The 23546-nt window shown below is 38.5% G+C and overlaps 1 long non-coding RNA gene across 1 annotated transcript; it reads left to right on the forward strand.

Annotated features, from left to right (window-relative positions):
- Positions 1-756: 756 nt before the first annotated feature.
- On the forward strand, positions 757-10773 carry LOC124382294. Its single transcript, XR_006925008.1, has 3 exons — positions 757-805; positions 938-1095; positions 10657-10773. It is a non-coding gene; the product is annotated as an uncharacterized LOC124382294 (long non-coding RNA).
- The last annotated feature ends 12773 nt before the right edge of the window (positions 10774-23546 follow it).

Here is a 23546-nt window from a genome sequence, read left to right on the forward strand (position 1 = left end):
TTTTGACCTTATGTAACTGGAAAACTATAATTCTGATCAATTGGAATGCTCAGAATAGGCTGGAGAAAGGTCATGTGGCCATGTATGTTACATGAACAATAGTATCAGGACATCTGGGTTTCCCAAACAAACATGGTTCTTCCCCAAATTGATACCACAAAGTTGAAAGCACACTATTGTATAGGATTTCATTGAATGAGGTAGCGTTACATTATCCTTTTACTTGTTCTCAGAGGCTCATACCAGTTCTTTCATGACAAAGCTCCTGTGCACAAATTAAACTGGAAGTAAATTGAAACACTGACTGCACCTCAGGCCTCCTCACCCTACATCAGTACCTCACTTTTCTTACTACACCCTTTGGCTAAATCTCCACAAAATCGCCTCAAGCAGATTTATCTATGTTCCATGGAGATTGAGGTTATTATAACAGTAATGGGGATTGGGATGTTAATAATAATTATAATAATAATAATAATAATAATGACAGTAAACCAGAACATGAAATAAAATTTTAAATAAATATACACTAAAACAATGAACAATTATGAATAACGAAAATGCAGCATGGTGAGAGTTAAATGAAATCTCCAAACAAAAAAAAGAGATACAGACACTTGATATTTCAGGCAGTCGTATCTATCTATATGGATGAGATGCCAATAAAAATTTGGCAGGCACGACAGACAGGGCCAAGCGTCGTTCATGCTATTTACGTGCCCCGTTCTTTCCCCTCCCTTCGCTCTTTCCTGCACGCTTTAACACATGCTCCTAATCTCCGTCCACCAGGCACCACTTGTTTTCGGTATGTCCTTTCACTTTTGTTTAGCTAAGTCATTCTTATTGTATAACCTCCAGGCGAGGAGTGGTGGCGTCTGGAGGGGGAGAACGAGCTACTTTAGCACGAAACCGATAAGATCTGAATGTTGTTTTCCAGCCTCTGTGCCAGGACCCGAGCAGAAAGCTGCACTCAGCAGAACAGTGTGGCACAGCATTATCATAGCCTGACGCACCCCAAGCCGCAGCACCCAGCCACTTTACACTTCGATTGCCACATGCTAACGAAGCCAACGGGCTTTTGTGAGAGCTTATCTTGTGAGTGTGTGAGTGAAATTCAGTGATGACCTGACAGTTTTTTTTTTAACTCATTTAGGTTTCTGGCTCTTGCAATCCAGATATTGCATTCTTGTCTGTAATACCTCACAAAATAAAAGAATATGTAAAAAATAAATGTAGAATTAAACATTTTATTAAGCATGCTTCAAAGCCACACAAGATGTATTCAGACAAGATATACTTTATTATCTTTTCGAATTATTTCAATAATCATAATTTTACTAAATCTTAAATAACTCAGAATTGGATCTCGGTTCTTTCATGAACCTGGTGGGGGTGGGGCACTGGCTTCAATTTCACATGCATCCTATAGGTGGCAGTGGTGATTTTGGTGTGTGTATGTGAATATGCCTGTGTTTAGGGTGTACACATGCTGAGATAAGCAGTCTTGTGTGCGTGTCTGGACAACCTGTCTGGCAACAGCCATGTTCTGTAGAAGCATAAAAAAACAAGACAAAACCAGCAATGTTTCCTGGAAAAGTGTTTACCAAAAATAAAGTATTCAAAGACGATTTTGCTTCTGCTCTTTCGCAGCATTCGGAGACACTCTTTCTCGAGTACAGCCAGGTGGCCCAAACACAATGGCTCTCATTATGGAGCACAACCGTAGTGTGATTACAGTCAGTCAGTCTGAAAGCACTCGCTTCTGAAAGCCCATTACAGAAAGTGTGTTTGCCTCCACTCTGTTATGCATGTGTAGTGATGGAGCTGGAGAGGAACATCATTTGCACAGATGACTCTATTACTCCATTTTCACACCTATGTGCTAGAAGCATAAATGGTTCATATATGATGTTTACACAAAGTAAAGCTAGTATGTTTATTCCAGGAATAAATCTAATTAGTTTTTGTATTGAGGACAAAATAAATCCTCAAAACTACAACAAAAATCATTTTACTGTCCTTTGCTGATCTTTGCTTATACTGTATGTGACCGCTAGAAGATTGTTGATGGTTGAAATGGGGATGTCTGATGGTATCAAGACCTCACAGATGCCACAACTGGAATTTGAATCAGTTGTGTGTCATCAGATGGACATATACAGTGGCAGGAAACAGGAAATGGAGAAAATTCAGAAAAGTAGTGTTGAGCATTCAAAAACTATATAATTCTTGAGTCTGATTGGTCAGAAAATAGTGTTCATGAAGTTAAATATACAACAATTAAATGAATGAATGAAGGAATGAATACATATACTACATTTACATTTACATTTGTGTACAAAAGTGCAATATACTACTATTATTACTACTAATACAGTGACAGACAGAAGATTATTTCTGCCTGTGGCCTCAAACTATAAAGCTCCGCCCTCTGAGTGTTAAACAGCTGGTCCACGATATAGATATAGATGATATAGCTATAGTTATAGATTTTCATGCCACACTTATGTAATGTTAATATCTTAGGCAATTGTGAGCAATATTTTTTAGTGCTATAATGCCATCTGTTTTTCTAATGCTACACATTTCATACAGTATATTTCAATAAGATTGGTAATGTATAAATTGTCCAGCATCTATACTTAATATGTAACAACAGTTATGGTTTAGAATATAGAGTGTTTGCCATAAACGCCTGCATAATCCGGTACTCTAGAAACAATAAAGTTTAATATAATCTTGCTATTTGAAATGTGATTGGGCTAGCAACTCGTTAAATTCAAGAACTCAACATTGCCATGGTAAAACTGAATATAACATCCATCTTCAAGTTTACTACAGTACGCTTTTAGTCCACACTGGCCATCAATTCAAGGAAAGCTTCTATATAGGTCAGTTTGTATGTGTGTAGATATTGACTGTAGCCCATCTATTGCCCTGGACAATGTACGTATCAGCCGCCTGCTACCTCATCCATCAATGGAAAGGGACCACCAGTGACCAGTAATTATTTGCACAATGCATCATTCTCAGCACAATAGTGACACATGGTAGTGTGTGTGTGAGACACTGATATGTGCATATCAGGTGCTACATTGTTCCTTTATTTTTGCCTCCTGGAGCCGTTGTTGTAGCATAGTGGTTATTATGTTTTTTTATGATATAACCTTAAAGTCATAATTCAGGGTCAGGTTCTGTATTACTAGATGGATATTTCTAGTATATTACTAGTATTTCAGGGTCACTTGCTGTTAAAGGGAAGATTCACTGCATGTGATGTAGTAGTATTGATCAAATGTGTCTTAATAGAGTGTGTAGGACTTACCAGGTACCAAACTCATCCCAGATGAACACATGGGAAATTTTGAAACCTTATGTTAGGATGCATTTTCTATTAGCATTGTCAAAACACCAAATGAAGGAATATATGAATATGTATTTGGGTACATGGTCTAATACTGATAAAGTCAGGTGTCTTATACGTATATATGTATATACATATACATACGTATACATATATCTCGACACCTGACCATGAGATTCATGTGTTTGGTGGTATCTTTGTGGTATTTTTCCTTGAGCAAGGTCCTTCACCCTCAATTGCTCAGATGTAGCTGTATGGGCTCTGCCAAATTCTCTGAATGTACACCCTACTGCCACAACTGGGCCCTAGAGCCAGGCCCTTAACTCAATAGCTGCTCAGTTGTATGAATGATATAAGATGTTGGATAAGGGCTGCCAAATGCCATGAATGTGAATGAATTTGAACATCCCATTCCACCTAGAATAGTTAGAATAATTAAACCTCCACTCTTATGGAGACGTTACTTTGGATTTTGGAGTTTGCTTGTGGAGATTTGTGGTACAATCAATCAGATACTGATGTAGGGTGTGAGGTATATACATATACATATACACATGTGTGTGTGTGTGTGTGTGTGTGTGTGTGTGTGTGTGTGTGTGAGAGAGAGAGAGAGAGAGAGAGAGAGAGTACCTGCCATAATAGGCCAAATCATGAATAAATATGTTCTGTATATATTAATACATGATCTAAATCTGCCTCTATTTTATAATCCACTGTGGGAATGTCAGTTGTAAGAAATGTCAGTTGGTTAGAAAAAAAAAATGTCATTCTCCACCATTTCACCACACTGCAGAAAGAGTATCTGGCTGATTTCCAACTGACACATGACACACACACATACACACACACACACACACACACACACACACACACACACATGAATAGAATGAGCGGCATCAGGCACTTTTATCAAGCTCATACAGCTTTTATCTTCACAGTTCTGCACTAAAGCCATTAACATCAGAGCCCTGAATTATGATTCAAACACACAGCCTGCAAATATTAACACATGTACCACATCGATTATCTCACTTCCCTTGAGCTGTGAGAAGTGCCTGAGGAATTTTCACAAGCTGAGAAATTATATTCGATGCTGAGCATAATTCCTCTCAGTGAAACATACGTATGCATTCTTATTGATTTGGACGTTGATGTTTATGAACACCACGGCCTATTGGTATTCAGAGCTCCGACTTAACTACAGACCTAAGCAATATTTCAACCAAAGTTGTGCATACTGAAAAAAAAAAAAAATAAAATAAAATAAATGGACGTGTTGAAGTTATGCATTGATTCTGACCTTGAACCTTAGGCCTGGGTGAGGAGCAGTTATTCCGTCCAGATAGTGTAATGCAATGGTGACATTTTTGATTTGGAGCTATGGAATTAACCTCATCATTCTAAAGCTTTTTTTATTCATTTATTTTTTATTTTTTTGAAACTGTTTCCTGCACTTTCCAGCAAAAAATAAAAAATAAAATAAAATAATAATAATAATAATAATAATAATAATAATAATAAGGGATCTTTATCTCTATTTTGCTACCCCACCTCTATTTTTTTCTTTTTCTTAAAGTGATAGGATTTTATTTGCCACATATATATTACAGCACAGTGATTTTTTTTCTTCCTATATCCCAGTTTGTTGGGGTCAGAATGCAGGTTTAGTTGTGATAAAGCACCCTTGCTCATGAGCCTAACACAGGCAGTGTTGTAGGTACTGAGCCTTGAATCCCCAACCTTCTGATCAGTAACCCAGAGCATTAATTACTGAGCTACCACTTCCACTAGTACACATACACAGACCAGGCATAACTTTATCACATTATAACATTATGACCGGTGAGTGAATAACTGATTATAACTTCATCATGGCACCTGTTAGTGGGTGGGATTTAATAGACACCTGGAGAACATTTTGTCCTCAAAGTTGGTGTGTTAGTAACAAGAAAAATGGCGACAAGGGCCAAATTGTGATGTCTAGACAAATGGGTAAAGAGCATCTCCAAAACTGCACCTCTTGTGGGATGTTCCCAGTCCTCAGTGGTCAGTAGGAAGGAACAGTGGTGAACGGGCGACAGGGTCATGGGCGGGCCGAGGCTCATTGATGCACGAGGGGAGCAAAGGCTGCCCCGTGTGGTCCGATCCAGTTAATGTTGTTAATGCTCGATGGGTCAGAACCATTTTGATAGAAAATGGAAATACATGTCCCAAGGTTCTGAGCATCTGTAGTATTAGTAAGAAGAATTAAGGAGGAGGCTCCTGTTACCCCAAAGTTCATGTCCCACCACTTCCAGTGCCTGAATTAAGTGGGAGTGACTTTTGGTTAGTGGGGCATGTGTATATAAATATTTTAGACTAATCCTAAAAACTAGACATAGATATTTTATTATTGCAGCTGGCAGCAGAAAGATACAAGATTGCCAAAAGTGTGTACCAGCAAAAACCCCTTCTAAATGTAACAAAGATTTGTAATGCACACACTGTGAAATTTTGCTCAATACAAGCTTATGTAGACAGACATGCAAAAGGAAAAAGTACTAGGACACCTGACTTTCCAGCCATATGTGATTCTTCCTTTAAATGGATACAGTTGCAGGAAATTCTCCTTCCACTTGAACTAGGAGACCCAAACCTGTTCCAGCATGACAATGCCCCTGTGGGCAAAGCCATAGGGATTTGGTTTACATATGCTGGAGTGGAAGATCTTGCTGCTGTTGAGCTCTTGGGATGAATTGGAACACTGAATTAAAAAAAAAAAAGTTAAAAATATCAAGCGGTTAAAGAAATATTTTCACAACCAAATCTTTGACAGGATTTGAATTGTCCAAGCTACAGATTGTGTGTAACATGTTCATTAACTCTGCATCTGATTACAACTGTGTGTTTGTCTTGTTCCAGTTTAACATGCCTTTCTAATTCCTCTGACCCTGACATCTGGATTAGTGTGTGTTTAAACATCTGGGTTGGCCATGGAGACCTGTCTGTGATAGACTCCAGTGTGTCCTATACATGCACGTATGTAAGTGTGTAACTCATTGGGGAGATGCACTGCAGTGTGAACTTGAGACAGGCAAAGTGTGTGTTGAGTGAGTGTGAGGGAGTGTAAAGCATCCGCATGCTCTCCCGGTGCTCGTGCTCAGCAGGTTGTGTGAGGAGCAGGTGCATGGCAGGTGGCACCACACTTGTCCACAAGCTCAGGTGAGAAAGAGAGACAGCTGGTGCCCTGGGCTTCACGGTGGACAGGGTTCAACACTTCCTCTTTCACACACACTTCCTCAGCAGGTGAGGCACACCTTTCTCTATTCCCGCCTAACAAAAGTGATGTCTGCCACCTGTTCAGTGTCTGATTAATGCACAGTCTGATTAACATACAGGATTATGTTATGACGTACGACTTCAAGGCTTAAGTCTGAAACTGTGGAGTTGAACGGTCCATTTCTTCATCGTGGTGACTGTGAGAGGACACCGTCTCAGGATGGAAATTTATAGCAGCTGTCATGGTCTTGGGAAATAGAAATGGAAACTGATGTAAAATAATATTTATTTCCTCAATACATGAACTCAAAGTCTCACATGGGCAAAATGTTGTGAAAGAAATATGCCAATCAATCACAGTGAGACCCCTCCTCCTCTTCTGTCATTCCCAGTAAGACTCCTCCTCCTGTGTCAATCACATAATGACTTTTCTGTCAATCACAGTAGGATTCCTCACCCTCTTCTGTCAATCACACTTAGACTTCTCTTGTCAATCACAGTGAGACTCCTCCTAATCTTAATCTGCCAGTCACAATGAATCCTTTCCTGTTTTTTTGTCAATCACAGTGAGACTCCACCTCCTGCTCTGTCAATCACAATAAAAGTTCTTCTCTTTCTTTGTTAATTACATTGAGACTCCTTCTCTGTCAGTCACACATAGACTTCTCTTCCTCTATCAATTACAGTGAGATTTCTTCTCCTCTTTCTTTATCAATCACATTGAGACTCCTCCCCCTCTTCTGTCAATCATAGTGAGACTTCTCTTATTCCATCAAGCAAGTGAAATGACCTCTCTTGATTAAATTGAGACTCCCCTTCCTCTGCCTATCACAGTGACACTCTTTTAACTCTTTTAATCACAGTGAGACTCCTCCTCTTCTTTCAATCACAGTGACACTTTTCCTCTGTCAACTACAATGGGACAGACTCCCCATCTTCTGTCAGTTACAGTGAAACTTTACTTCTTTTGTCAATCACAATTAGACTCCTTTTTCTCTGTAAACTACATTGAAACTCCTCCTCTTCTGTTAAACTTCGCTTCCTCTATTAAGCAAGTGAGATAACTCCTCTCTTAATTGCATCGAGGCTCCTCTTCCTCTGTCACTCACAGTGACTTCTTTCTCTATCAAGCATGGTGTCGATTACAATGACTCCTCCTCCTCTGTCAGTCACAGTGAAACTCGTCTTCTTCTGTCAATCAGAGTGTGATTTCTCCTCCTCTGCCTGTCTTCACATGTCTCAGTGGAGGCATGTTGTTCAGAGGAAGCCCTCCCTCTACCTCATTGGTGGCTGTAGAATTATGAAGTTCTTACTGTCAAATGGAAAACTCACTTCAAACCAAGTTCCAAGAAATTCAAAACAAGAAATATAACAAATTAGCTGGCAAGAGCTGTTTCCACTTGCTAATGTTCTAATTTGTTCTATTTTACATATAACATATCATTTGGGAAAGTTGGTTAACTAAAGTAGTCACTGGAGCCAAAAAATAAATATTTGAAGTAATATTTCTACTAAAGCAGAAAATGAGGTAGCCAAAGACTTGTGCGCTTCAATCCCTCATTTCTGAAATTAATTGACATACAATGTGTGTATATTGTGTGCATGTGTGTGTGTGTTTTACCATGTCGAAAAAAAATGTCAAAAATCTTTTTTTTTTTAGCTTTGACCGTCTTTTTTAGCTACTTTTCTACTTTTTTTTTTTTACTATTTTCAGAAAGCTTTGAGATTTTTAATTACATGAGGGGTGCGTTAGCATGTTTTGATTGCACTGCACTTTGAAGAAGATTCAGACTCGGTTCTGAGACAGAGAAGATAATTGAAAAAGCACTGTGTTGCAGCTTGTAGATTAAACAGCTGCTCTCGAGTCACTTAACATGAAGAACTCTTCGTTCATAAGAAAGTGCACAAACGCTGTTTAAAAGACTCTTACATTTTGACTTTCATGATGCATTCAACAAAAAACAGAGAAATAAGTTCATAAAGCAATTATTGAAAATTTAGGGAACCCATAAACAGACACACCTCAATTAGTTTTTACTTTACTACTCGATTTTTTTTTATCCAGAGTATTCTAAATTTGTTAGAAATGTTAAAATGTTTGTTTAAATTTTTGGACAAATTTATTGATCACCTATGAAGTATACTTTTCATTCATTCTAAAGCAAATGTAAATCACCCACCATTTTAATTGAAAAAATCCATACCTCCTGTAGAAAGTAGACTAACAGAAATCTTGGTTTTCCTACTACATTTAGTATAAACCCTAATATCATGTTAGATATGCGTAAATAATGTACAGCTATGTGATTATTTAAACCTGTGGCCTTTGTCTAATCTCCTTTCTGTTTTCATGTCAATACCATTATGAAGTACAGAAAATTTGAAAAGGTCACTCAGGCGTTTGTGGACTTTGTGAGTTCAATTCCCAGCACCACTAAGCTGCTTCTGCTAGTGCCAAAACTGCTCGGTTGTACAACTCCAATTCCCCAAACCCATATTCTATTTACAATAAACAAAACAAAACATAATGCTAACTGCATACTGAATCTATTACAAGCATGTCTTTGTACTAAAAGAGTCTGGGTTAAGAACTGGCCTGCCTGCAGTCTAGACATTTCACCATTTAAAAACATTATTGGTGAATCATAAAAACAAAAAAGACAACAAAGAACACCCAAAACTGTTGAGCAGCTAGAATCCTGTATTAGACACATATGGGACAACTTTTCTCTCCCAAAACTTTAGTTTCCAGATGTATGTGGGGAGAAGACGTGATGCTACACAAGTTTGAACATGTCCCAAATTTTTTGACACATGTTGCAGCCATCCAATTAAAAATTACCTTATTTATTTTTCTTTTAAAATGGCATATATTCTCAGTTTACACATTTGATATGTTTTCTATGTCCTGTTGTGAATAAAATATGGGTTTATAAGATTTGCAAATTGCATTCTGTTTTTAATTATATTTTACATGTCCCACCTTTTTGGAATTGGGGTTGTATAATGTCAGTTGCTCTGTAACTTGCTCTGGAAAAGAGGTTCTTATGAACGTAGAATTCTTAAGATTCGAGAGCAGTTGTTAAATCTTCAAGCTGCAACACAGTGCTTTTTTTAATTATCTCCTGTCTCAGAACCGAGAATGAATCTTCTTCAAAGCGCAGTGAAATCAAAACATGCTAATGCACCGCTCGTGTAATTAAACATCTCCAACCTTTCTAATAATAGTACAAGTATGAAGTATTTACTGTCAAAGCTAAAGAACTGTTACAAAATGTTATTTTTTTTACACGTTAACACATTGAAACACACAGACATACACGCTGTATACACACTATGCATTATTCCTTCACACAGTGGTTAACATGTGGATCTTCTGATCAGAAGGTTTGAATTCAAAACCCAGCACCACCAAGACTGCCCCTTGCGAAAGGCTCCTTGACTGCCTAATTGTATAAGAGAAAAAACTGTAAGGTGGTCTCGCTAAAGGTGTCTGCCAAATGCTGAAATTGTAAAACTGCTTTCTTACTACTTATTATTTATTTTCACTGATCTAAAAGAATTATTTGAATTAAACCTTGGTGGAAGTTTGATACTGATCCTGCATTCAATGCAAATGTTATATAAAGGATAGAAATCTACCAGAGGGCAGGTCTGCAAACCACTTAATTAGAAACGAGCACTGAATTGCTGCTGCAATGTGGAAGCAATAAATATCTAAAGACAAAAATTGTTTCAGCAAATCTTATTTCTTTTCACACCAAGAACAAATTTAATATCATTTCCAGTACAGTCGTGCGTTTTGTCATAAACCTTACATATATCCTACATACATTATAAAAGATTGAGGCACACCAGTCCTTTGAAACCTTTGATTTAGATGTTAATAATGTTGTATTAGTCTATTCATTCAATTTTATTTGTATAGCACTTTTAACAATGGACACTGTCCCAAAGCAGCTTTACAGGATGAAATAGATTACAACCATAAATTTTAGCATCATAAACTAACCCCTATGAGTTTATCCTTGTAGGTTTATCCCTAATGAGCAAGACATTGGCGATAGTGGCAAGAAAAAGACTATCTGCGATGGTATGAGGGAAAAAAACTTGAGAGGAACCAAGCTCAAAAGGGAACCCATTCTCATCTGGGTGACACTGACTGTCCATTCATTTCAGCTCCATCATTGTTGAGGTTAACCCCTGTTTACTGAATTTAAGTGTGTTTATATTAAATACAGTCCAAAACCATCCTCATGGTTCTGGAGTTTAAACCTTCACAGTAACCTCAGGCATATTTATGCTGTTCATGCAGAGCCATCCTTTGCTGCAAGTGGTTTTCAGTTGAAGAGATCTCCAACTACAGGTAGATATGCTAAATACGCTCAAGTAACAGAGCATATTGTACATATTTTGCATATTTTATGGAATAGTTATAATGGTAGCACTTTTCATTGGTACTCAATAGAAATGTACCAATAGACCTTTCTAAGGTATTTTCTGTGTTTTTATTTTTCAGGAATCCTTAAGTTTATTTACTTTTCCATTATGTGCTATGTCTTTACATCTCACTATTGAAGGGATGGGATGGATTGGAATGCTGGGATGGATTGGAACGCTGGGATGGATTGGAACGCTGACTGCACCCCAGGTCTCCTCACCTTACATCAGTACTTAACTTCACTAACACCCTTGTAGCTAAATGAGCACAAATCTCACAACCACATGCTAGAATCTAGTGTAACATGTTCCCAGGAGAGTGAAGGTTATTATAACAGAAAATAAGGACTAAATGTCGAATGGGATAATTAAAAAGAACATGAATCTTATGCACAACACAGATTTTTATTTCCAATTTTTAATTTATATTTATATATAAATGATAAAAGGTTCCCTGGTGGTCTAGTGGTTAGGATGCGGCGCTCTCACCGCTGTGGCCCGGGTTCGATCCTTGGTCAAGAAACCAACCCCAGCCATTAAGGTTGTACAAGCCTTAGTGCCGGTCCCAAGGCCGGATAAATGGTAAGGGTTGCGTTAGGAAGGGCATCCAGCATAAAAACTTGTGCCAAATTAAACATGCGGATGGTCCGCTGTGGCTACCCCTAATGGGAGAAGCTGAAAGAAAGTTTATATATAAATGGAAAAAAAAATTCTTATTTCTTTATCATTTACACAATTCCTCCTCTTCTGTCAAACATATTTGGGACTCCTCCTCCTTGGTCCTAAAATTACAACATATACATAGATAGGGATTTGTATACCAGATGCGCCACATAATCTATGGGTAACAATAGGGATGCATTTTGATAAGAGGGGGGACGTGGTAGCCTAGTGGTTAAGGCATTGGATTTTGGATCTGAGGGTTGTGGGTTTGAGTCCTGGCTATTCAAGGCTACCACTCTTGGGCCTTTGAGCAAGGCCCTTACAAGCCCCATGGGTGTTCAGCTGTTGGAATGGGTATACAGTACTCTGCCATGGAGGGTCCCAAGCCCAGCTACAAAAGAAGGCACGGACACAGGAGGACTTTAAAAAAAAAATCTGATAAGAGACATTTATGTATTGTTTACTGAAGGAGTCTCCAGTGTCAGTGCTTTGTAACTGTAAATTTCCTTCATGAGCATTTCTCAGTTTCTTGTTTATATAATAAGCGTCACTTTTATTTCTATTATTATAATAGGACAGAAAATGAGGGAATGCCTGTTATAGCTGCTGCTGTACTATTTACATGGTTTGTTTTGGCACTAAGATGTAAAGCAGCAGGACATTCCCCAAATGTTGTTGTCCTGCCTGTGCGGTGAGTCTAATACACTTTGTGTACACTCTGATGCTGAATAGTAAAACAAAAAAAAACACGTTGGTATTACTCAAACGAAACCTGCCAGTCATAGCCTGCTTATGAAGAAGCTCTTTTCCTCTCTCAGTATGAGTAGGCTTTGCTTTCTCTACACCAGGCGATGAATCTCGGCTAGCTAGCGGCTCCTCAATAGAGGAGTTAAGGACGAGCGCTGTGCCATAGCCTGAGTTATAATAGAGGCTATGTGTGCATCCAGCTGAACCAAATGTCAACGTCTCTCCCATGGGCCTCGAACAATAGCCGCGTGTTTTTGTCTCCTGTCGAGATTTCTTGCCGACAAACCGGTAAACACAAAGCTGCGTCTCTCCGCATGCTTTTACTGTCAGCGTCTCCATAGAAACAGAAGAAAAGGAGTAAAAATCCTATTCGACCTCTTGAAAAATCACCTTTCATATCCAGGATTTTGAGAAGCACAGGGACAAAGCGCAGAATGAGGGTTCAGGGGTTCTTCACATGTGGAGTGCACTTTTCCAACCAGCTTAATGGCTGCCTTTCTGCTTTCTGCCCAACTGGATTGAATGGAGGTATGAGCAGATGTGTGCAGGATATACAGTAGATGGCAAAGCCAGACCTGGGTCTAAAAAAAAACTCAGAACGATTTTTTCAGAACAAATTCACATGAGTTTGATATACAGTATGTGCTCAGGAATCAGTGATTAATATTTAAACATGTTGCCTTAGTTCTAAGAAGTCTTTAGTGTGTTTTTAATCACAGCAGATTACGGAGCTCGAGATGAAGTGTCTCAGTAGTGTTAACGTTTCGTTTAATGGGTTCCTCGATGATTCGTTCAAATAGTTGAGAGTGGGTTCTTGTTCTTTCTTTCTTGCAAGTTCTCCCCAAAGGCATTTCTGAGCATGTACACTTCACTTAGGAGAAAGGAATGAGATTTTGGGTTTGAGAAGATGGTTCAAATAGAATACTTCTACTTAAAACTGAAGACTCGCCTCATGGTGTTTACCCTCTGAATACTTAAATCCATTTTACAACACAGAAGAACCGCTTTCCATTCTGCTGATCTATTAAACCATTTTGTATATATACTGTAACTACTGCTGTGAAAGAGAATATATGATTACAGGCACATGCATTTCTAATTTATATTTATTTAACTTATGTATTATTCACAGAGAAATGATTAAGTACTTTTTCTTTTCTTTTTTTTTCTAATTCACTGATCAGAGGTTTAGATAAAGGATGGTGCTTGTCTGAAAATTGTGTAAGAGTGGACAAGTTTACTGTACTTCAGTAAAAAATACAAATCGCCTGCATAAAAGTGACTCCAGTATAATTCAATGTTTTCCTTTCACATTTCTACACAGTTAAAAGCACTTGCTTTAGAAAGTACCAAAGTACTAGAGTAAAAGTAAGAACTGATGAGAACTTCTCCTAAATTTTCCAGGTATATGTGGTTCTGTTAGACTGGAATTTTTATAATGATAATGTCTCTGTGCACAAAGAGAGCTTCATGAAGATGTGGTTAACATGGATTAGAGTAGAAGATCTTGAGTGTCCTTCTCTTAAACTCCGAACTCAACCTGACTGAATACTTTTGGGATGAATTGGAACACTGACTGCACCCGAGGCGAAACATATTCCTGAAAGAGTGTTGGATATTATAACAATAAATGGGGACTGGTGTGATGTTCAAAACGAACATACAGATTGTATGGTCAGGTGTCCAAATACTTTTTACCCTTTATTATTAAACATTACTAACATCATTGTGACCGAATGAGCATAAAGTTAGTGATGGGTCATTCATGAACGATTGATTCATTTTGAGCGAGTCTTTAATGTGATGCAGAAGTACAAGTCGTTTCTGGATGTACTTCTGTTTTGAAAAGGGGGTGAGCAAGGGGTGCTCTCAGGGTCTGCAGAGGAGCATGGGGGATCAAGGAAAAAAATAAAGTTGGAAAAGTATGAGAAAGAAGAGCTCGTCTGTGTCTTTTGAGATAGACAAAATAGAACTTGAGATTTAATGAATCTTACAAAAAAAATGTGAATAGTTTGAGATGACATGGTACCTACATAGTGAATTCCATCACCAACAGAATATCCCCCAAAAAATTACCGCACCATGCTCAAAAAAATAGTGAAATATTTGCTTAGAAAAACACGACCCATCGCTTCCGAAGCACCAGGAATATCGGCTTTGCTTCATATCTAATCTACAGGCATGTGTATGCCCTACAAGCATCTGCTATAGGCTAATATTGGCAGTCGTGGTGCGAAATCCTGTGTAAAGAGTAAATCTGTTCTGCCCTGAGCAGTGTAAACAGTGGCCCAGCGCTGTTTGCTTGTCGACAGTGACTACATACATGTGCGTCAGCCAGCGAGTGTAAAATCTAAGCTGTTAAACAAGTTGTTTATGTTTTTTTCCCATGAATCCAAAGATGGAAATGCTGCTCCGAGACATATGGATTAAGAACACCCGGGGTCCGGCTTTGCGCCCTGCAGTCGGAGGAAGAAAGAGGACGATGTAACAATGTGGGGACACTTATGACTCTGTGTCAGTCATGCATGAACAAAACAACAACAGAGGCTTGGGTTTTGCTGACTGCAGGGAAACAGCGAGTGAAGGGAGAGAGGAAGGGAAGGAACGAAAGGCAGCTTACGGAAATAGAGTGGACCCACCGAGTCGAGTCGAGAGCCTGCTAGTAAATAAAGCTTCATTATCCTCTCCAACACACCACCCGCAGCCTCTCAGGCTCATTGCTGCATGCTAATCAGAGTCCCTCAATGCATTTATTTCGTATTAAGGGCTGAAATTTTTATAAAATCCATAGTTGTTTCTAGAAGGAAACAAGCAGCTCTCTAAATCATGATTATTAAGGTTTTCTTTTAAAGCTGACATTAATAAAAAAATACATTTCGATTTTTTTTGTAAAGCATGTGTACAAACAGATTTTGTTCCAAATATAGCATTCTGGAAGAGCAAGCCAGAGGTGACAATGGCGATCAAAACTTCCTGAAATGGCATAAGTAGAAAGCATATTAGATTAAAAACAAAAGGTGTAATGATTTAATTTTTTTAACAGAGCAGCCGTTCTACTATAAACTACAAAACTAGGTTTTGACTCAGGGTTTCCCATAGGAACGTTCCAGGGGTACGGTTTAATAGCTGGCAATGTGCTCTGACCCCCAGCTTCCTAACATCTCTGGGACATGTAAAAAAATAATTCCGCTGTACTGTAATACGTACATGTAAAAAGTATAAAGCACATTTCTTTTTTTTTTCTTTTTTCATTCAGAAGCTTTAATCTTTATTCTATCCATGTAAAACCTTCCACAAGAGCAGATGACACTTTACAAATACAATGAATCTCTCAAGAATCAAAGGAATTGCAAATGTCACCTAAAAATATATGATTTTGAACCGAATTCAGAGTTGTGAAAGGAACTGTACAGTACCTTATTTTTCGGACTATAAGCCGCTACTTTTTTCCCACATTTTGAACCCCGCGGCTTAAAAAACGAAGCGGCTAATTTATAGATTTTTCCTGGGTTTTTCCCGGTTTCACAAACTTCAAGCCAAAAAACTGAGCAACTCGTGCTTTTTTATTTTTCTTGGCAACATCGTTACGGGTTAGTCAAAGAAACTTAGAAATGAGCATCAGAAAATAATAAGGACATATTCCTCGGTCTTGCACACATGCAGTAATAGTGGAAAAATGCAGCGGCAGGCTATTCCCAAAATGCCGCTCTGCTCTTAAAGGAGCCACAACATATTTCACCCGTTACACTGTGTAACAGACACTGTCTTTCGTTAAAGCCTGTGTAAAGTTCATTAGTTTTAGTGTATAGGCTTATAGACAGGTGCGGCTTATTTATGTTCAAAATAAAAATCTTTGTCAAATTCAGTGGGTGCGGCTTATATTTGGGTGCGCTTAATAGTCCAAAAATTACGGTATATAGATTATCTTCTATACTATAGCATATACAATGTCAGAAACGTGTCTCATATTGCACAACATTTCGAATTGTAAGGTAGATTAGCTACAACAGAGTACCATGTCAGGTTCCAATCCTCCCATATACAGTGGATGGAGGTTCTGGTTAAAGTCATGGCCTTTATTTTAAATAGAATATTTGAATATATACTGTAAATACTTTAAAAAAAAGCAGAAGTGTTCCCTCAGCACTTTTGAGGGCTCATGTTCAGCAAAATGGCATTCCGAGGCATTTCCTCCCACTCATTTATCGGAGTTGATCTAGTATTTTTGGATGACTTGATCTGCTGAAATGTTTCGCTGGGTCCTCATGCAGAGCATGGCCCACCAATTGATGACTCCTTTGCTCGTTCAGATAAAGTGTTTCTTGTTTGACGTTCAGAATTCAGAACCTCAATCAGCTAAAATTGCAACCAGTTTCCTCTGCAAGGAAACATTCTGTTCTTGAGAAGAAAAAAAAAGCATTAGGAATCTATTTGCATATCTGTGGAAATACTAATAAAACCTCATGTAAAATGGAAAAAATGAACCCTATAAATTAACATATCTCCAAAGAAATCTTAGAAAGAATTGCTGCTGTAAATTTTAATAGCTGAGAAATGTAGAGTACAAGCATTTGTGTCTGTACACCCAGAATTAGAATGATGTTGTGCAGTTTGGATCAATTTATCCAGCCATGTCTGTGCAGATCTCCTGAGAGAGTGAGAAAGGAAGTTCAGGAGAAAGTGTGTCTATGTGTGCATGACGCCTTTCGAATGAAACATTTACATCCATGTCCACCGTGAGCACGAGGGCCACGCTGGTCCAGCTCTTGAAGGCAATTAGCGAGCTTAATTCTCTCAGATGCTGCTGTGGAGCTGAAGAGGATGAAACATTTCCTTTGGGGCTGATCTTAATGCTATGCTCGACATGTTTGTAGGTGGAATACTTGACAAAGTCCAATGCTCTAGGGTTTGCGTCATTCTGTAATTGCATTATATTTTCTAGCCATTTACTCCTCTGTGGAAGGGAAAATGATTGTCTTGTCCTCTCACGACGTATATTGGGACCCTGTCCAATTAAGCTAGATGTCAAAAAGCTACCTGTTGACAGGGGGAAAAAACAAACGATCGATGCAGTTTGCATGTTTAGGGTTCGTGCTTTATTTTAGTCGCTTTGTCTGGGTCACAATCAGCGAGGCTGCGAGTGAGCTGGTATGAACGCAAACACAACTCACTGACCTTGGCACAGGAGGAGGTTCGAAAGCACATGCCGTTATATAAGCTGTCTGTAGAAAGACAGTTGCAGCATCCGCAGTGGTCCAGACAAACTCGCTGACCTCTACAGCTATCCTTCCCCTCCCTCTGGGCTCGTCTACCTGAACGAGAAAGGATTAACATATTGGCTGGGGAGGTGGAGGAGAAGGAGGAGGAGAAGGAGGAGGTGTGAGCTGAGCTTCCGATAAAAAGACATTGCTTTCATTCCTTTACGGAAATTGTTTAAGAGGGTTTGACAATTGATTAAATATAAATAATGCATTATAGGGAACTATTTCTAGTTTTAGAACTAGTTTTATTTATATATGTTTATATATTGTATCTACATAAATGTTTTTTCTTTTTTCTTTTCTTTGGTTTTCAGGATGCTGCCCTATTCGGTCTGTTGTTACATACTCCTTGTTTGGAACCAGGGATTCGAGTGAAGGGTCAGCCTTCAGGGATACAGCGCCTCTGGAGACCTTGCTCAAGGGTCCAAGGGTGTCGGCTTGGCAATCTGCTATATTAAGATTTCTAATGCTTTCTGAACATCCCATTCTACATTTAGTCCCAATTTACTGTTATTATAACCTCCACTCTTCTGGGAAGGATTTTACAGTGTGTTTGTGGAGGTTTGTGATCGTTCTGGTTAGTAAAGTCAGGTGAGGAGGCCTGGCGTTCTTGGTTCAAAGGTGTTCAGTGGGGTGGAGGTCAGAGCTCTATAGCAGCCTATTTAAGATCTTCTACTCAAACACATGTAAACCATATAATCATACAGCTTTTCATGCTGGAACAAGTTTGGGTATTCTAGTTCAAGTGAAGAAAAATTGTAATGCATCCTATACACTTGTGTACCTCCACCTTTGTGGTAACATTTTGAGAAAGAATCACATATAAGGTTCCCACCACTTTTGTTTATACGAGTACGAACAATTTTTTTTCTAAATGCACAGCTAATGTGTTTTGAACCGATTAAAACATCTGGTAAAAAAAAAAAAATACACACAGAAAATCGTTTAGATCTTTTACAGATTTAGATTACAATAACCCCAATGTATGAAATATATTTCTACGTTTAAAACTAATTTCAGGCTTCAAAGAGTGACTGATAATCTTGCTTTCATTAAAGCATTTATTAATTATTTTTATATTTTAAAGAAGCACATTCATCTGCTAGCCAAAAATTGTTTGAAATTAGTCAAAATATCTATAAACTGGATTACTTATCTTATTGTAAACTTGTAATAGGCAGTAGGGGGTCGTGCATTTCACGCTTTGGCCTTCAGTGGTGTCTTACCTGAACCACAATATGAAAATGTGGCTAAACAGACCATCAGTATTACACTGAAACGCAGTATAACAGAGCACTGCATCACAGACAGGTATGTAATGCAGGGAGAATGCCATTACTAAAATAGAAACCCATTGAACACAATTCGATAAGTATCCATTTACTGCAGGCACAGGTTTCCGTTCAGTTTTCTGCAAAAAGAAATGTATTTACCTGATACAATACAATCAGCTGCTAAAAACCCTAAAGAAAAGCAAATTATTTTTTCAAATCATGAACTAGATATTGTGTACAAGGTATAAAAAACATATAGAACTGTTTTCTTTTTTTTGTCAAATTTGTTATACAACAGGTGGATAAAAACAAGCTTGATGGTGAAGGACAATGTAGAGATGGAGGAGAGAGAGAGAGCGAGAGAGAGAGAGAGAGAGAGAGAGAGAGAGAGAGAGAAAGAGAATAGAAGGAGGAGTAAAGATGTAGGGACCTCAGCAGGACGCTGAGCAGGACGTTGCAGATAACTGCCCAGTGTAGCTTCTCGTTCCATTGCTGTTGTTGATTTGGAAGAAGCGTGCTGTTCTTCAGGAAGCATGGAGCTCTGGCATGCCTCTGTTTCCCCCTGGCCACCACAGCTGTTTCCTTCTATCAGCCCCTGCAGGAGGCCGACACATCACTCCGAGCCTGGCCTGCTACATTACAGCTCACATGCAGACTAACAGGACACACACACAAACACACACACATACGCTCCACATTGTTCAGCAGGGGAAAGTCATTCCTCTGTCATGAGGTAATTCTCCCATCTTTGGTCTTTGATAACAAATGTTGACAATCTAAGAAGGACATTCACATCAAGAGAAGAATATAAATTTACATACCAAATTGCCAATTAAAAATACCAAATGCACCAAATTTGGGTAAAAGAGATTTTTTGTCATCATATGGTTCCCATTCCAAGTATAAAAAACCATGTAGCTAGTTGCACTGAATTGTAAATGATGAATACTCTATCATATACGCAAACAAAAACAAACTCCTGGATCTTTTGTTCTACCTTTAAATGTTTTTCATATTTATTTATACTTATCTTACAGCCCTTAGGGTTTCTCCAATCTGATTCATCAGAAGATGTTCTGAGATTAAAGCTACATACCGTTCATGCCACGTGTTTTGAGTCAGCATGTTAATTCTGGAATTTGGAAATAAACTCCAATATCGCTTTAGTCCATCGCAAACACAGGAGGCAATTTATTTTAACCAATTCATATACACCAACCAGGCATTAAATAACATTATGATATTATAACATTACAAGCGGTGAAGTGAATAACACTGTTAGTGGGTGGGATTTATTACGCATTTTAGTCCTCAAAATTGATGTGTTAGAAGCAGGAAAAATGGGTAGCATAAGGATTTGAGTGAGTTCGACAACTGTTAAATAGTGATGTCTAGATGACTGGGTCAGAGCATCTCCAAAACTGCAGCTCTGGTGGGATGTTCCCGGTCTGCAGTGCTCAGTATCTATCAAAATTATCTATCAACAGATAAGCTCCATTAGCTTAACTTTCTGAAGGAATTAATGTTAGTTTTGGCAGGACTGTTTTGGCAGCAAAAGGGGGATCAACACAATATTAAGCAGGTGATCATGAATGTTATGCCTGGTCGGTGTACAAGCATGTTTTTGGAATGTTGGAGGAAACCAGATAACTTGAAGGAAACCAAGGAAAAAAACAGGGCTAACATTCACAGAAATGTCCACACAGGAAGTCTCTGGAGCTGTGACCCATGTATAATACACTGCACATGTTTAATTAAATATATTGTTCTATTTTTTCTTTAGTAGTAACAACTTCCAAAGCAGATGTTTTTTGCAGGTGCTACATGTATGATGTATGGTGGACGCTATATGAGTTTATTTTGCACCTTTAGGAGTCTCCAGTGTCAAATTGGGATAATTTTGGGGCTGCGATAATGCAAAAAATAACCGGAAATAATTTTATGGAAATTGGATATTTCATATCAATAAATATAGCTACAAATGCCATATCTGGAGACGCCCCAAAGCTGGGGGTACACAATTGTATAGGATGTCTTTGGATATGCTATCATTACATTTTTAATTCACTTGAACTAGGTGACCCAAACCTGCTCCAGCATGACAATGCCCCTGTACACAAACAATGAAGATATTGTTTACATGGTTTGGAGTGGAAGATCTGAAGTGGCCTGCTATAGAGCACTGACCTCAACCCTATTAAACATCTGTCTCCTCACCTACATCAGTGCCTGATTTTACTAATCTTGTGGCTGAATGAGCACAAATCTGCCCAAGCACACTCCAAACTCTGGTAGAACATCATCTCAGGAGAGTGGAGGCAATTGTTACATCATATCTGTATATATAGTGTATCTTTTTCTCTTCACACCAAAACTCCAAAAATAAATTCAAACTTTTGAATAGTTACTGAGTCAGTAAATACTTTTATGTCACCAGAAATCTACAGGTGTTTCATCATTTTTTTCCCTTATTGCAGCCGACACCTGCTGGAATAAGCCTTTATGAATATATACATTATATACAGTTGTTATACTGGAGTCATGCACGGTAGGTCTGAATGCTGCTCCTTAGCATTGTTCTACCATTTCAATGTGTTCTTGAGTACTTGTACTGTAAAGAATGTTTTGCATTATCCTTTGCTATATACCCCCTCTACTCTCCTTTCCTATTTTTCCTATTTGTATAACTGAAATCCTTTTCTCACAAAGAGCTCATAGGGTCAAATTTAAAAGCTCTGAGAAAACAGCAGTCGACAATTTTGTAAAAATCCAACGACCACTTATTCAGTTAAGTGAAAGAAAAAAAAACAACAAAAAAATACAATCACTATAAGTGTTCTGCCTGTCCCTCATTTCTTTAGAGAAAAAAAAGGGAAGGAAAAACTGATCTCGTGGGAGAGCTGTGGGTTTTCCCGCTCAGCTTTAATTATTGGCTGCTCTTCAGGTCCAAAACCCAAGCCATGTTTTTGTATCTAGGAGGATGTTTGATCACTGTCATGATGTGCTGGGACTTGTAGGACTTGATGATCTCTTGTTTTCTCTATTCTCCTTTTTCCGTTTTTCGATCCGTCTGATGTCCCGACATCTCCGTCAGTTGAGCGTTGTATTCACTCTTTATCCCAAAATGGCGTGCCTTAAAGTCTTGTTTTTTCCATCAAGCTGTTCTTTGCGTCATTAAACGAACGTATTTGCGCGTTTTCAGTACAAATCTGTGACAGTCCTGATTGCTTGGGCTTACAGTAAGAGCTCTCTAGAGAGACAGCTACATACTGAGATCATGTCCATAGAGAGATGAGACAGGTTTAGCCTCATTGATTGTCTCATGTGAGACACTTTGCTAATTATCACCACACTGTTTGCTTGATAGAGGTTATGGCTTTCCACAAATAGAGGAGATTATTGTTCATCAAAGCTCTATTGTTCAAGAAGAAGACTGAAATAGTGACACACACACACACACACACACACATACACACACACACAGTTTACAGTAGAGCACAATGAGAACCAGGCCTCCTCTCATTGCAATAACCCAGCAAATGAATGACCCCTTCTCCTTCTCCTGTAAGGCTTCACCCCCGCTTTTGGGATTCACAGCTAAAAATGTCCTACCTTAATTTAAATGTTAACGCTTCCTGACAAACGTGTGCTACATACACAATTTAGATATATTTGGAAAGAAGACACTTTGGGCTTTACTGTCCATCATTTAAAGCTGATCATGCTCAGAAAGATAATGTTAGTTGATGAAGCTGAAAAAGAGACAATAGAATGGGAAAATAAGGGATAGTGCTAGAAAAAGAAAGAAAGAAAGAAAGAAAGAAAGAAAGAAAGAAAGAAAGAAAGAAAGAAAGAAAGAAAGAAAGAAAGAAAGAAAGAAAGATTCTGGAACTGTTTTGGATACGAGAACTCTGTGTTGTGTCTCGTTGTGTCATTTGTTGTGTTTTGTTGTGTCATTCAGGATATAGTCCTGTCTTATATCCCTGCTCATGTCCCCTGGATACACTGCAACCATGATCAGGATAGTGAAAAGAAAAGATTGATATAATATATATGATTGATATGAGAAAGAAGGAGTGATCAGGAGTTGTGACTGTTTATCTGTACTGCTAGCACAGAAAAGTACAGGTGAAAGTGCAAGTAAGTAAGAAAGTAAGAAAGAGGGAAGTAAGTAACTGAAAATGGAAAGAAAGAAAGAAAGAAAGAAAGAAAGAAAGAAAGAAAGAAAGAAAGAAAGAAAGAAAGAACTTGGAACTAGAAGAAGATTGATATAATTAAAAACTTTCTTTCTTTCGGCTTCAGGGGTCGCCACAGCGGACCACCCGCATGTTTGATTTGGCACATGTTTTTACGCTGGATGCCCTTCCTAACGCAACCTGCCCCATTTATCCGGGCTTGGGACCGGCACTAAGGCTTGTGCAACCCTAATGGCTGGGGTTGGTTCCCTGACCGGGGATCGAACCCAGGCCGCAGCATTGAGAGCGCCGCATCCTAACCACTAGACCACCAGGGAACCTGAGGTTGATATAATTAATATAA

This window comes from Silurus meridionalis, chromosome 29 (assembly GCF_014805685.1).
Source record: "Silurus meridionalis isolate SWU-2019-XX chromosome 29, ASM1480568v1, whole genome shotgun sequence".
NCBI lineage: Eukaryota > Metazoa > Chordata > Actinopteri > Siluriformes > Siluridae > Silurus > Silurus meridionalis.